This window comes from Crotalus tigris, unplaced genomic scaffold (assembly GCF_016545835.1).
Source record: "Crotalus tigris isolate CLP2741 ecotype Arizona unplaced genomic scaffold, ASM1654583v1 scf7180000017744.3724543626:3957646, whole genome shotgun sequence".
NCBI lineage: Eukaryota > Metazoa > Chordata > Lepidosauria > Squamata > Viperidae > Crotalus > Crotalus tigris.
Genome location: NW_024096611.1, coordinates 1,488,218 through 1,503,324, shown reverse-complemented (window position 1 = coordinate 1,503,324; position 15,107 = coordinate 1,488,218). Strand labels below are relative to the sequence as shown.

Sequence of the window (15,107 nt, the reverse complement as noted above, 5' to 3'; positions counted from 1 at the left end):
GGCCACATTAGGGGGGAAAAAAAACCAGGATCAGGACAAAATATTTAATATTAACAAAATTAAAATTCCCTATAAAACAAAACAACCCATTTATATAATTACAGACAGTCCTCAACTTATGACCGGTCACTTAGTAACTGTTACTAAGTTATGATGAAACACACACCCCCCCCAAAGGTGCTTATGACTTGGATACAGAGTTTCAATGGCTGTTCTCCCCCTGCAGTTGCAGGATTGCATTTTGGATGTTCAGCAACTGGCCTTCATTTACAATCGTTTGCAGAGTCCCGTGACCATATCTACATGATTTACAACATTTTTTGCCAGAAAGCCAGCATTTACTTCCAACTGCCAGTAAAAAAAAAAAAAAAATGCCCGTTGCAGACAATGGGTTCGCTTAATGACTGCTGCAAAAAAATGTTGTAAAATTGGGTCAGTCGTGTTAATCATCAGCATGACTTATGACCAGTATTCTAGGCTCAATTATAGTCGTAAGTCAAGGACTATCTGTAATGTAAATTTGCTTACACACATACTCACAAACCATGGCATATAGAAGGACAAACATAAGAAAGACAAAACAGAAATCTGGGCTAAGCACCAAATGTCTCTGTGTGCTTATTCTGTAGTAGGTGTATTCTTTAGTAAGACCCACTCTTACTAAAGAGGAGCTCTAAATTTCAATAAAACATGCATATACTGCTGCTATCGAGGGAAAGTACTGTATATTTTTAGCCAGCCTGCAGCATATAGTTAACTGGGGAGAAATCCTTGGGATACAAACCTGATTGCTACCAAGACCCTGGCTGATAGAGATTCAATTGATTTCTGTCTGCCACTTTTTCCCCTGGTGAAAAAGTGCTTGGATCTTCTAGCTTTTGTTCAATCAGTGTGCTAGCTTCATTCTCTTCTTGCTTCCTGCCATCTGTAGAAGTTGCGCATCTACAAATAGACAGTTTTTCTGTCTACTGAGATTCTCCATCACCTGGATTTCGAAGAGGCCTCTCAGCTAATGTGTTTGCTTCCACACCAATGAAAGCTAAAGCTCCCCACCTTTTAGCCACTTGCTTTCATTTCTGTGCATCTCTAAGACTGTTCCTCAGTTTCCACAATAGCTTTGTCTCTTACCCTGTGTTTTCAGCTAATATAAGGTGACCTTCCTCCTGCATTTCCCACCAAAGTAAAATACTTAGTAGACAGGGAACCTTTTCTTCAATTCAGATAAGCACAAGGGCTAATAGTTATCAATATCAATGGTACACACTACTAAACCTGTGAATGGAGTGGTGGTAACTTCTTGAAGATGCATTAAGTTCAGGATTCAACTGATTCTCTAATTAAAGAAATTTCAGGCAGTCCAGCTAAACCTTACTTCCTTTCTTCAGTTTCTTTTGTTTGATACTTCTTATTCTTTTTCTGTGCTTGGCATGATGCTGCTTGCCTTGAGAGGGAACTGTGTGATGAATATGTTGGCCAAAACACCAAAAATACAAAATAGAACTTGAAAACTACTGAAATTCAGGTAGCGCACAAAGTGTAGCTGTGCATGTCTATACCTTGCTTCCATTACAGTCCCTGGAAATTTAGACAGACACACAACAGAATCAAGGACAATGTTGGACTAATAACCTGATATTCTCGATACAAATTAAACTACATTCACTCAACAAAGGTTTCAAATGACCAAGAGAATTGGATTTAATTCCAGCTTACTCATTCCTGTGTAACTCAATATTAACCAAGGAAATACTGACTCTTTTTAGAGTTTGGTGAAAATGTAGAAATATGATTGAATGTCCTAAGCATTTTGGATACACTTCACTCCAAAGTTCTAGATAAGCTCTCCCAGAAATTTCCTCTAGATCTTGAATAAGGTCAGAAAGCATATAGGCTGGCCATGGTTATTCAACAGTCCTCCTGGCACCACCATTTACCATGATGAGATAAGAAGAGGATCACTGAAAATACGTCACTAAGGCACAACCCATAGTATCAAATGTTGCCAAAAAGTCTCCCAAGTTAACAGGACTCTATTTATTTTACTCAACCATTTCCTGGCATAACTCATCAAAAGCAACCCAACCTGTTTTATACTGAAATCTCAAACAGTTCAAAGATAAACCAATATGATATGTTTGAATCTATGTTATAACAAGATTTATAACCATATTATACAAATATTATGTTCTACATAAACAACATCACAAAGCAGCTGACAAAATAGGCAATGCCATAAGAAAAATAAATTAAAACAGTATAAAGTGATAAAAATTGAAAAGATAGAAGTAAAAGAAAAACAACAGCAGTGCACATATTCATCTAACACAGTGGTTCTCAACCTGTGGGTCGGGACCCCATTTGGGGTCGAACGACCATTTCACGGGGGTCGCCAAACAAGGCTGTCAGCCATTTTTCCCCCTTTTCTTTGGCCATGCCCCTGGCACCCGGTGATGTATAAGTGGTTGGGGGTCACCACAACATGGGGAACTGTATTATGGGGTCACGGCATTAGAAAGGTTGAGAACCACTGATCTAACACCATACGTAAAAATCTGGATGAAGAGATATAATAGTTGATGCCTTAGAAATTGCATGGTGTGTTGAAGATCATGGAGAAGGTTCATCTCTGAACTACTACAAGATGGCATTTGAAGCTCCTTGCCCACTCAAAGAATCTCTCCAATGATCTCAGAAAACAAGTCTGCAATGGCAAGGACAAGCAAGCAGCTATACATCTCCCAAATTGTTTGACATCATGTATCATAAGCAAACCCCTGAAACTATTTAGCCATCAGTTGAATACGCAACTGGTATACTTCACTTCTCCAGATAATTTGTTCAGAAAGGAATGGGGCGTTGACTTACCTGAACGCCTTTTCTCAGCACGGAGATGGATAATCCACGCAGTGGGTTGAGACTGTATTCCTGGCCAATCAGATCAGTCAGCCAAAGTTGCCACGCCCCGTCATGGACCATGATCCTTTAGTCTTGACTCGAGCGCAGCCATTGACTGACAGTAAGACGTTTTGGCTCCACTAAATATACCCTATTATTCTAGTCTATAAGGGTGGGTGTGGATTATCCATCTCCGTGCTGAGAAAAGGCGTTCAGGTAAGTCAACGCCCCTTCTCCAGCACTGGAGATGGATAATCCACGCAGTGGGACATACCAAAGCCTATTGTCCCTTGGGTTGGGGAATAGACTGGTCCCGTGTGCAACTTTGGTCTAGCACCTGCTGGAGAACCCTCCTACCGAAGGAGGCCTCTGCAGAGGAGTACCTGTCGATTTTGTAATGACGAATGAATGGAGAGGGCGAGGCCCAAGTGGCTGCCCTGCATACCTCTTCAATAGAAGCCTGCATGGCCCATGCTGCTGAGGTGGCAGCACTCCTTGTGGAATGGGCTGTGATATGCTTGGGGACTTGCAAGGACTCCGCCTGGTATGCCCCCGTGATGCATGCCCTAATCCACCTACCGATGGTAGAGGACGAGACCTTCCGGCCCCTAGTAGCAGGGTGGAAGGATATGAAAAGCGCTTCCGAGCGTCGGAATTCCGCTGTGCGTGAAATGTAATGTCTTAGTGCCCTGCGTACGTCCAAGGTGTGCCATTGTTGTTCCAGGGGATGAGCTGGGTTTGGACAGAAGTCTGGTAGGACTATTTCCTGTGATCTGTGAAAAAGGGAGTTGACCTTTGGAATGAATGAAGGGTCTATTCTTAGGACTACCTTGTCCCTGTGAAAATGGCACAGGTCCTTCCTCATTGAGAGAGAAGCTAACTCGGATATCCGCCGAGCTGACGTGATGGCTACCAAGAATGCTACCTTATGGGTCAGATAGCGAATGTCACATGTTTTGAGTGGTTCGAAGGGCGCTCTGGTAAGAGCTTGTAGTACTCGTGGTAGTTCCCACGATGGATACCTGTGCACGGTTGGCGGTCTGATGTTTGCAGCCCCCTTGAGGAAGGATCGTATTAAGGGATGCTTGCCCAAGGATTCACCGGGGCTGGCAGAAAGTATAGTTGAGAGGGCGGCGATTTGCCTGCGCAGTGTGTTTGGCGAGAGGTCCCTCTCTAGGCCATCTAGTAAAAATTCTAGGATCTTGGGAATTGTGATCCCTTCGAGTAACAATTCCTGTTTAGAGCACCATGATTGGAAGCTTCTCCACGTGGCCTCGTAGATACGGTTCGTGGAGGGGCGCCTTGATGCCTGTATGACCCTAATTACACCCTGTGAGCAAGCCCCCTTGGCTAAAATTGACCGTTCAAGAGCCAGACGGCTAGTTGTAGCCATTGTGGCTCTGGGTGGGAGATCTCCCCCTGCTTGAGGGAGATCCTCTCCGGAGGAATCCGCCATGGATTCGTGCGGGAGAGACTCCTCAAGTCTGCGAACCAAGGTCTCCTTGGCCAATAAGGGGCCACAAGGATTACCTCGGCCCTTTCCCGCAGAATCTTGCGTACTACCGCCGGAAGGAGAGGTAAGGGTGGAAACGCGTACAGGAGCCCCCTTGGCCATGGGCTCCGTAACGCGTCCGTCTGCTCTGCTCCCTTGGATGGGAATCGGGAGAAGAAGCGAGTTAGGTGGGCATTGGAAGGAGAGGCAAAAAGGTCCACCTGGGGAAGCCCGAAGCGGTGACAGACCTCCCTGAAGATCCTCGGGTGTAGTTGCCACTCCGAGTGATCTATTGTTGATCTGCTCAACAGATCTGCTTGGATGTTTGCCTCCCCCGATATGTGGTCGGCCTTTATGGAGGCCAGATTTTGTTCCGCCCAGGCCCCCAGTAGGAGGGCCTCGGCCGAGAGCGAGCGAGAGTGTGTGCCCCCCTGACGGTTTATGTGGGCCTTGGCTGTCACGTTGTCCGTCAGGACCAGTACGTGCCTGCCTTTTATGCTGCTGTGAAAATGCCTTAACGCTAGGTGAATAGCCCGCAGCTCGAGCCAGTTTATGTTGTGTCGGAGATCCACCGCTGACCAGCGGCCCTGTGTCCACTTGGTCCCCAAGTGGCCTCCCCAGCCGAATAAGCTCGCATCTGTTGTGACTACTACTCTGTCTGGTTCCCTGAAGGGGGACCCCCTGAGGAGAGCTGGAGATAGCCACCACCTGAGGGAGTGTCGTACTCTCAGAGGTATGCCTACCCTCTTCCGGGATGCACTGATTTGTTGTCTCTGAAACGGGAGCATGAACCATTGCAGTTCTCTTGAGTGCAGCCTTGCCCAAGGAACTATTGCTATGGTCGATATCATCTTCCCTAGCAGCTGGGAAAGACAGACCAGCGTCACTGACTGACCGCGGCTTACCTGTTTTACGGCTTTCTTTATGCTGCTGAGGCGTTCCTGTGATAGGTACACCTTGCATTCCTTTGTGTCTATGACCGCTCCCAGGTGGAGTATTCTCGTAGTTGGGGTTAGATGGCTCTTTGGAAAGTTCACAGAGAAGCCGTGGCCCTGCAGCATTTTTATCACTAACTTTAGGTCCGCCCGAGACTGCTGGGCGGACGATGACTGGATTAGAATATCGTCCAGGTAGCACTGGACTCTGACTGGTACGTTTCTTAGTTGTGCTGCCAGAACCGCCAGAATCTTGGTGAACACCCTGGGCGCTGATGACAGGCCGAATGGAAGTGCCCTGTATTGAAAATGGTGCCCCCTGTAGGCAAACCGTAGAAAGCGGCGGTGAGCCAGAGAGATAGGGATGTGCAAGTATGCCTCCGTGAGGTCGATCGATGCCAGAAAATCCCCTTTCCTTACGCTTCCAAGGATGGAGCGTAGTGTCTGCATTTTGAATTTGCGGTATTTTATGTAGAAATTTAGCCTTTTCAAATCCAAAACGGCTCTCCAACCCCCCGAGGGTTTTGGGACCACGAAGAGGATAGAATAAAACCCCTGGTCTCTCTGGTTCATAGGCACCGGCTCTACGGCCCGTATGTTTAGAAGGTGCTGAACGGCCTCGTTCATGAGCCTTCTCTTTGTTGGGTTTGTGGGACAGGGGCACGGGCGGAAGCGGTTCGGGGGCTTTGAGAGAAATTCTAGAGATAGACCATGACGTATGGTGTTCCTGACCCATACGTCCGTGGTGGTCTCTTCCCACTGGGGAGCAAACCCTGCTAGTCTGCCCCCTATGGGAAGGTCTGGGCGGGAGTCATCTGGTACGGCGGAAGGGGCGGTTGTTCCCCCGAAAGGGCCGTCTTCCCTGTGTTTGCCTATGTCTTGTGTTCTGTCTGTCCCCCTGTCTTTCCCTATCCTGTCTAGCTTGGAAGGGTTGGGAATTTTGAAAGTAGTTGACCCTGGCTTCCGTACGAAAGGATTGTTTCCTTCCCCAGGAGCCGGGTCTCTTGTCCTGCCTTTTAAGCATGTGTTTAAGGACCTTGCGCTTGTCCTTGTTCTCTGTCAGGTATGGCGTTAGTGCCTCACCAAACAGCTTTGCCCCTTGGTACGGAGCCGAAGCCAATTTCCACTTGGATTTGGTATCCGCCTGCCAGTTCTTTAGCCAGAGGATGCGCCTGCTCGTGTTGTTTGCCGCCATTGCCTTGGCTGAAAACTTGGTCGCTAAAAGTGTTGCGTCCGACGCATATTCCGTGGCCGCTACCATTTTGCTGAGTTCCTGGTGAGTGCGTATATCCTCCATGGGAACCCGGCCCTGTAACTCACGGAGAAAAAGGACGCAGAGGTAGACGCCCTGGTAGCCCAAGCTATTGCCTGGTGCGTTCTCCTGTAGTTGGACTCACTCTTTCGGTCCTCGGCTTTAAGAGCCTCAGCAAAATCTCCTGATATGGCCGTGTCCGATATCAGGGGACCTATGGGTTCGTCCACCACCGGCACCTCCAATGTTCCCTCTAGCTCCCTTGCTACGTTAAATAGCTTCCTCTCCGCATTGCTAGGAAGCGGTAGGGAGGTTGGCGCTGCCCACTGTTTCCTTATTGTGTTTAGGAACATGGTCGGGCATGGTATGCGGTGTTGAGTGGTTACCTTTTCGGCGAACGTCGGCTCAGCCTCCGTGTCAACTGTGACAGGCTCCGCTGGTGTCCCATGCCCCAGATGGGCTGTGGCCTCAGCCTTGCGCAGAATAGTAACAAAAAGAGAAGGGTTAAACAGGCCGCTGAAGGACGGCCCTTGAGGTGAGGTGTCCTCCTCCTCCTCAGACATTTGAATCCCTTGTGACGTACCTGGCTGGTCCAGGTAAGCTTCCTCAGAGACCGACGAGTCTGAGATGGAGGAGAGGTCCTGATGATCCTCCGTTTCCTCCCGATGCCTCGTTCTAAGTCCTAGAGGCTTGGCTTTTGAAGTTTGAGCCCTGGCCTCAAATGCACGGTCCACTGCCTGTGCTATTAGGGTAGCTAGCAGATCCCCTGTCAATGCAGGAGGAGTGACCATTGCCTGCGACCCTGCAGGTGCTGTGGTTAGCATGGTCCTCGGGGTTTCCTGTAACCTCCGTGGGGAGGGGGATCGGGAGAGCGATGAGAATTCGCCTATCCCACCCTCTGTTTGGGACTGTGATGAGTTCCCTAATGACCAAATGGCCCGTGGGGATGAAGGGAGACCCAGCGGTAGGTCAGGACCTATTCCCCCATTCTGCCTATTTTCAATTCTGGCCCTTTTCTGGGCTCTGTCGAACTCTTTTTCTAGGGCTTGGTGTCTTCTGATTGCCTGTTTGTCAGCCTTCTTTGATGACTTCCTTGCAGCCTTTCTAGGGGCTGCAGAGGATTCCGAATCCTCTGAAGCAGGTGCTCCAGAGGATGAAGGCGGGGCTCCAGTGGAGGGAATGATTGCTTCCTCCATTCTCCACTAACGCTGGGCCGCGATAGGGGGGACCCAGGTAGTAGGAGAGCTCCAACTTTGAGTAAGGACAGGCGCACTACTGGGGGCGTCTGGAACTCAGGAGCAGACTCTGCAAAATTGTCAGAGTTAGTCACTGTGCACGGATAAGAACAGGCACGCTAATGGGAATGCCTGGAACCCGGCTTGACTATGGTGGGTAAGGACAGGCACGCGACTGGGGATGCCTGGAACCCACCACTAAATCCAGAGGCGTACGGGCCACTAATGGGGGACCCGAAGTCTGGGAGGAGCCAAAGGCAACTAAACACAGTTAGTTATGAAAGGTTCTTATTTACTTTAGGTAGAAGACACCAAGTCCTGGAACCAGTAGCTATGTGTCTGATTTGAATGTCTCTGAATGAATAATAGATGCTTTAGTACCCCAGTACTGCTTGCCTATTAATTCACTCCAGCGGCTGAACCTAGCTTTCTTAAGGAACTTTAACTCCCCTGTTTGGACAAAAAATATGGCCGCCGCTGCCAGGAAACTACTGCGCATGTGTTAACAAGGCTGCCTATGCCACGTGCGGTTGTAACAAAGAGCTGCGCGTGCTTCCAGCTGTGCAGACAATGGCGCCTCGTTTAAAAAATCCTGAGCAGCCTGGAGTGAAAAGACTGCTCCTTCGCACGCCAGCTGTTTCCCTTAATCAATCTCCCTCCCAGCATGCGTCCCCTTTGTCCTCCGCTTCCCTTGCTAACTGCTTGCCTTTCTGTCTTTTTTTTTTTTTGTTTGTTTGTTTTAAACGCGAGGGGTTGCCCGAGCCTCCCCGTTTGTTTAAGGCGGCTGCCGGCTGCTGGAAGGTGGCTGGGGTTGGTTAGGGAGGGGAGTTAGGGATTTCCCCCTTTTAAGTGGGGGTGGTTTCCCCTGTAGGAATCTGACTTCCTGAGTTTTACAATTTAGCAAGGAAATTTTTGAGTGGTCAATTAAATTGAATTAAATTATCTCTAATTAACTTTTAAACTAAGCAATTTCAGCTACTAGAAAAAATCCCCCCTAATGGAAAGGAACTATACCTGCCCAGGAGCCAAAAGTTGTAGATGTCTCGCATGGCCAGATCAGTCAAGACTAAAGGATCATGGTCCAAGACGGGGCGTGGCAACTTTGGCTGACTGATCTGATTGGCCAGGAATACAGTCTCAACCCACTGCGTGGATTATCCATCTCCAGTGCTGGAGAATGGACACTTCATTGTCAAGATTGTTTTAATTGGATCCAATTCAACAATAAGACCAAAGAAAGGCAGACTGATCAATTCTATCCCAGCAGTACCGGGGTTGGGCTGATAGCAAAAATTAAAGTTGCCATGTTGTTTTCACTTAAATTCAGGGCAAGAAAGTATCACAATCAACTAGGCAAATGGATGTCAAGAACGCTTTCCAGATCAATCTAACAATAAGAAAACATTCTTCTTTATGTCCCACAGTAGGTTGTTTGCTCCTGGATCTCAAAGGGAGTGATATTCCTAGACAACTCTGGCACAGCAATGATTCAGCCAGCTTCAAGTTGCTGATAAAAATGCAAACTCTGCCCTAGATCAAAATATTGCAATGTTTATTTGTGTGCATGTGCACATGTATGATTTTGTATATATATCAGCAATTGTAACCTAGCAAAATACAAACTGAAAATGGAAGTAGTGATTACATGACTTCCTGTAATCCTTGGCAATGAATGAGAACTTGGCTGGAAATTAACTTGATTTCCAGGATGTTGAGGAAATATTCATCACTACTAGAAGAGCACTCGTTATTTTGACACATTAGTACCAAAGACACTTGTTCATCCATGAACTGTCAACTGCATGCCTATTTGAGTTCAGCTATTTAGGGGTTCCAAACAGAGAGTTTGCTGAAAACCCACCCCTCTTTATTAGGAACATAAAGATTAAAGCTTTTACAAAATATTAACTAGACTATGCCTGTACAGACAGTACAAATAAATTACTTGCATGTGAATGCAAACAACTGGAAAAATGCAGCAAAACTTCAGCCTTGTTTTAACTAATTTTGCCGTCATAGATTATAAAGACTCCTATCATTTAAATACATAGACTAGTGAATATGATCTTTAATGTATAGAATCACATATAATCGCTTTGCCTTTGTTGCTTAATAAATTAACTAGATTAAAATACTGTCTTATTTGCATAACAATGTAAGAAAAATAATGTCATAAATTTCTGCAACATTTGTTACACACGCATGCATAATTATTAGGGAATTGTAGAGAAGCCAGTAGATACCATGATACAGGTTTATGAATGTCTGTTAAGTAACTGCAGCTAGTATAATTATTAATTGTACTGGCAAAATAAATCTGAGATCTAATGAGAGAGTTCTAGAACTGGAAGTCTGTTTTACTAGTGAAGCAAGTCAACATGCTGCAATCAATTAGGCTTCTACTGGAATGATCACAGTCTTCAGTATGACAAAGCTGTGCAGGATGGACTTGAAAAACAAGTTTAACTCTTGCCCACAAGCTAGTATTACACTCTCCAACACACCTTTCTAAAATTTCTTTTGTGCACACAACTTGTGCAATCCAGTTCTAGGCAATTATTTACAACTGAATGTTATGCATCTTCTCCATAAAGCAATTTCATAACTACATTTAAAAATGGTTTCTACTGAATTTACAGTAATGCTATTTCTATAACAGATGGTGGTTTTGTTTTACCTTTTCCCTTTTTTTCCCTCACAGAAAAAAATGTAATGAGAAATCATGAGAAATTTCAAATATGGAATGCAGACTTCCCTAATCAGACATCTTCCTGAAGTATCAGAACTTCTATTGCCCATACTGATCCAAAGTTCTTGGGAAATGTAGACTCAAGACCCATCAGGCACAGCCAGGTTGGTGAAGGCTCAAAGAATTAGCATCATGGATCTTTTCATGACTTTCATTTCAGTCTAGCTAATGTTTTGCTTGTAAGATACCTTTGAGGAAATAGTCATGATTACATTATTTTGTACTTTCATTCTCAGTTAATACAACATAGTGACTACATTTATTTCTGTTAAGTATGCCCAAAACACTTGTACTGTATACCCAGACAGGTGATCTCTGGGTCAGGAGACATGTCCAATTAATATATTTTGTTTTTAGATGCTAATTAGTGCCACTCCGAAGAAGAGGCTGTCCATAAATTATCCATGCAAATGGTAAGGAAGTATACACTGCAATTATGCAGGCTATAACTTCACCATGGAATACTTGTGGAAGATTTGTAATTAGCCTGCAGCAAGAGACAGCCAACAGAGGACTAGACAAGAAAACTTTGATACAGAAGAAAAGAAGTGGTTCTTTCAGGCTATTAGTGAGCTGCATTAATGCAGATGAGCAGGCATATACAGTCCTGCCTACTAGCAACTTTTGCAGATTTCTTTGCAAAATAAATGCAGCACTACACGTTCAAAGGCATACACGCAGCTGTGTATTTCTCATTGTGAACAGCAGCAGACAATACACATGGGATCAGAACAAGTTTCCAAGAATTTACAATGAGTTAATAAAATTGGATTCGGAAACAGAGCTAGTAAAAGATTGTATGATTAAATGGGCTCAGAATATTCAGGAACCGATTTTATTGGATTTATGGGAGTTAATTTGGATTAGAAATGTTAAATTTACGCAGGCTCAAAATTTGAGGGAAAATTTTTATAAAATGTTTTATAGATGGCATCTGGATCCTAAAAAGTTGTCTTGTATGTACCCGAACCTGCAACCTAAATGTTGGAGATGTGGTAGCTTGGATGCAACTTATTTTCATGTTTGGTGGACTTGTAAAAATATTAAAGCCTTTTGGATTATGATTTGATGGAACATTCAAAAGGTTTTTAAGAGGAAGATTAAGTTTACTCTCCAATTATTTTTGTGGATTTTGATGCTAAAGAAACTGTTTTAATGTTGAATTTAATAACAGCAGCAAGATTATTGGTGGGTCAATATTGGAAGAAAGACTCTCTGCCTCTTTAGAAGAATGTGTATTTAAGGTTTCTAATTTAGCAGAAATGGCTAAAATTTCTGCTTATTTAAAGGATCATTCACAAGAGAGATATGTTATTGTATGGAGAAGATGGATAGAATATGTTCAGAAGAAATATGGAACTACAAAATTTCATTTATTTTATGAGTAATGGATTTGTTTATAAAATTATGATGTTAAAGTTTGAAGAGAGTTAAGGGTTAGTATGATTTTGGTTATTGTATAATTAGTAAATTTAAGTAGATTATGTTTAATATGTTTGTATAACCCTGTACTTGGCTCTGGGAAATTTGGGGGGGAGGAGGGCTGGGGGAGGGGGGTGGGGGGAGAATGGGTTGGAGGTTAAATAGGTCATATAAGTAGAAATAGTTGGGGGTTTTTTGTATATAATATTGATGTTTTAACTTGGAGAGAGGAATTACTCGGGCATTTCCCCTGGATCGCATCCAGAGTGAGAAGATAGGAGGAAGGGGAGAAGTAAGTAGGAAGGTTGAGGAGAAGGAGGAAAGGGGGAGAGTGAGGAAGAAGAGGGAAAGAGGGAAGTGAGAGAAGAGGTTAGAGGGTGGATGCGGTTTGGGGGGAAATGGGTGAGCAATACCGAAAGTTGTGTGTATAAATTTACTTTATTCTTTATCTGAAGTACTTTTTATGAATGTAATGAAAAAATTGAAAATAAAAAAATATTTTACAATAAAAATAAACAAGTTTCCAATCCCTTCATCTTTACTATTCAGTTGCTGTAAACTGGCAAACTCTGCACCAATCCTAATTACCTAAAATAATAAGAAATGCAAAGTTATAACCTGGGTAGATATTTTAAATCAGTCAAATCCCAAACGGTTTATTTTCATCTAGAAAAACAAAAGCACAGAAATAGTAGCCTAAATAATATTTCTCTGGGGAGAAGAGGAGATCAGGTCAGACAAATACAACTTCTTTTCTTATACCTAAGGAATCAAAATACAAGGTGCCTATTTGATTATTTTCATAGCCATCTTTCTATAGATCACTATTTTAAAAGTTCACTTCAAACACAACACCATTCATCTATAATAATCTGCAACTCTTCCAGAGTTTTTCAACTAAAATGGCATGGATTATCTTTCTCAAAGGGAACAAATATCAAGCACTACCATCAAGAAATAGGTCTCCAACTTTTAACATGATCCAACTACAACCTTGGTGGGAGGGAGGGGAGCTGATATGTAATGCCCTGATATGTAAACCCAGCTCTCCCTTCTTTCACAGGGTTAACGCTTGCCCCAAGGGGGGTGACTGTGCAAGATTTTTGTTATGTGATTGCCATTAAAAGCAGCAAGATCCACACATCTCTCTTAATTTGCCTCTTTGAATTATTTAAATGCCTATTCCGTATCATGACCATATGAGTTAAGAGAAGAAAGCCATGTAGAACTATAGCTTAGTCATCCGTTTAGACAGATATAAACTGCCCTTTGCTTCCTGCATGAATAATCCTGCAGATTCATTACCAAAGGAGAATCATCACATGTGGTAGCAGCCTCGAATGACTGTAAAGTCATAAAAAAGATCCTGGAAGATGATCAAAACAGCAAATCAATCCAGTATCGGCTCTTAAAATGAAGTATATAAACTGAATTTAAAAATAACTAGTTGCCTTAAGAATTTTTCTACTATAAATGATTGTTCTTTTATGAAAAGATATTTAGCCTAATTCCCCCCCCCCACACACACACACACATTCAGCTTTCCAGCGTAAATACTTGAAACACCACCCTTGGTACTCACTTGGTTCCCTTCCCCAGTTTGCTTTTAAAACTTTTGAAAGGGTACTTACATTTTTTAAACATTCTTTAAAAGAAGCTGGTATGCTGCAGAGCAAAGCGCCAAACCTCTAGAGTCGCCATTACTTCCAAAAGCAAAGTTGGACTCTATACAATGCCCATAGAAGCATTCTTTAAATAACACAATGGGTAGCTGTAGACCAGACCTTTGCTTCCAAATGTGCCCAGTTATTCAGAAGAAAAGACAAAAGTAAGACAAAGCTTGACAGAAATCCTCAACAGCTACATGTCATTCCCAGGACCAGCCTGATTTACCAGATAGTTTACCACCATCATTTGCACTATTGCATGGCTAACCATGTGCACAATTGCAACTGTGCTTTAATTCAGCAAGCCCTCCAGCCTAGGTCCCAAAAGTTGGGGACTTCTAAACTAAATGAGCTATGCCAAAAGGGTACTAGTGATGCATTTTGGAATTACAGCCAGTTCTCGCTCGTTTAGCGACCATCACAGTTACAATGATGATGAAGAAGTAACTTTGCAACCAGTCCTTGCATTTACAATCTTAGCAGGCCTGTAAAGCAAAGGAAAGCTGAAGATTGTAACTCAGTTGCATTTTCATTTAGTAACTGCTTCACTTATCAACTTGAATTGCTAGCCCCAACTTATAAAGCTGTTTAACTTACCAGTCCAAGGCACAGCATGACACGTTTCTGCAGATGAGCCCTATCAGCAGTTTTGAGCTGGGGAATCACAGCATGGGATAGAAGTAAACTGATATGTCCACAATGGAAGTATTTATCCACTTATTTCTGCATGTAGTCTAATTTTTACACATAATTTTCTAAACTGCCAAGCAGTTGTGTTAATGTTGCCCAGATGAGCTAAAAAGAATAACTTTGCTACACAACTGACTATTCTTTCCTAAGCTGTTTTTCAAACAAAGCAAAACAGAAACACATTTTCCCCCATCTATCCTTTCTCATAAAGGAAGAAATCTAACTTGTTCATTTTCAAAGACATGACTTTCCTCAGACTGTATCTTCCAACTGTAGCTGACTAATTAAACTATAGGTTTAATTTACTCACAAAGTAACAATTTCTTCTTTATTACAAGCCAGAAGTATAAGTCAATTTTCTGGGTCAAAGAAAAAGGCATACAAGAGAACAAACAATTCCTCTATCCACTAAGAGTCAAAGGAGCCTCACTGTCATAATGTCCATGGCCTTATCAGACAGGTTACCTTGGAGTGAAAGTTATGTCACATAATCCTCAATTCTGTTCCCCACTGTACACCATCTGCAGGCAAAGTCAAACACTAATCTGATTTCTCTGTTGTTATTTTTTTAAGTGCCTATTTGGATTGAATATTGTATGCCATCTGGCAAGATAAGCTGTTTATTCACATCCATTGCATGCCTGCCTGCAAATCATTCACAAAACCAATAACACAGACTTTCATTTCTTAATTTGGTGGTGGTGGGGGAATGTTTCAGGAATTTAGGAAGTATATTTATACAAATCCACTTAATCAGAATTATTCAACCA

General features: G+C 43.4%; 1 protein-coding gene across 9 annotated transcripts in view; it reads right to left on the bottom strand.

Annotated features, from left to right (window-relative positions):
- Positions 1 to 15,107, bottom strand: part of TEAD1 (TEA domain transcription factor 1) — a 240,900-nt gene that overhangs the window by 164,263 nt on the left and 61,530 nt on the right. Inside the window, exon 1 of one of the 9 annotated variants that reach the window (XM_039340344.1) lies at positions 14,245 to 14,757. The exons of the other annotated variants lie outside the window; for them this stretch is intronic. The gene's annotated coding sequence lies outside the window, so the exon portion shown is untranslated. Of the gene's footprint in view, positions 1 to 14,244; positions 14,758 to 15,107 lie in introns of those variants that run through there. 9 annotated transcript variants of the gene reach the window in all.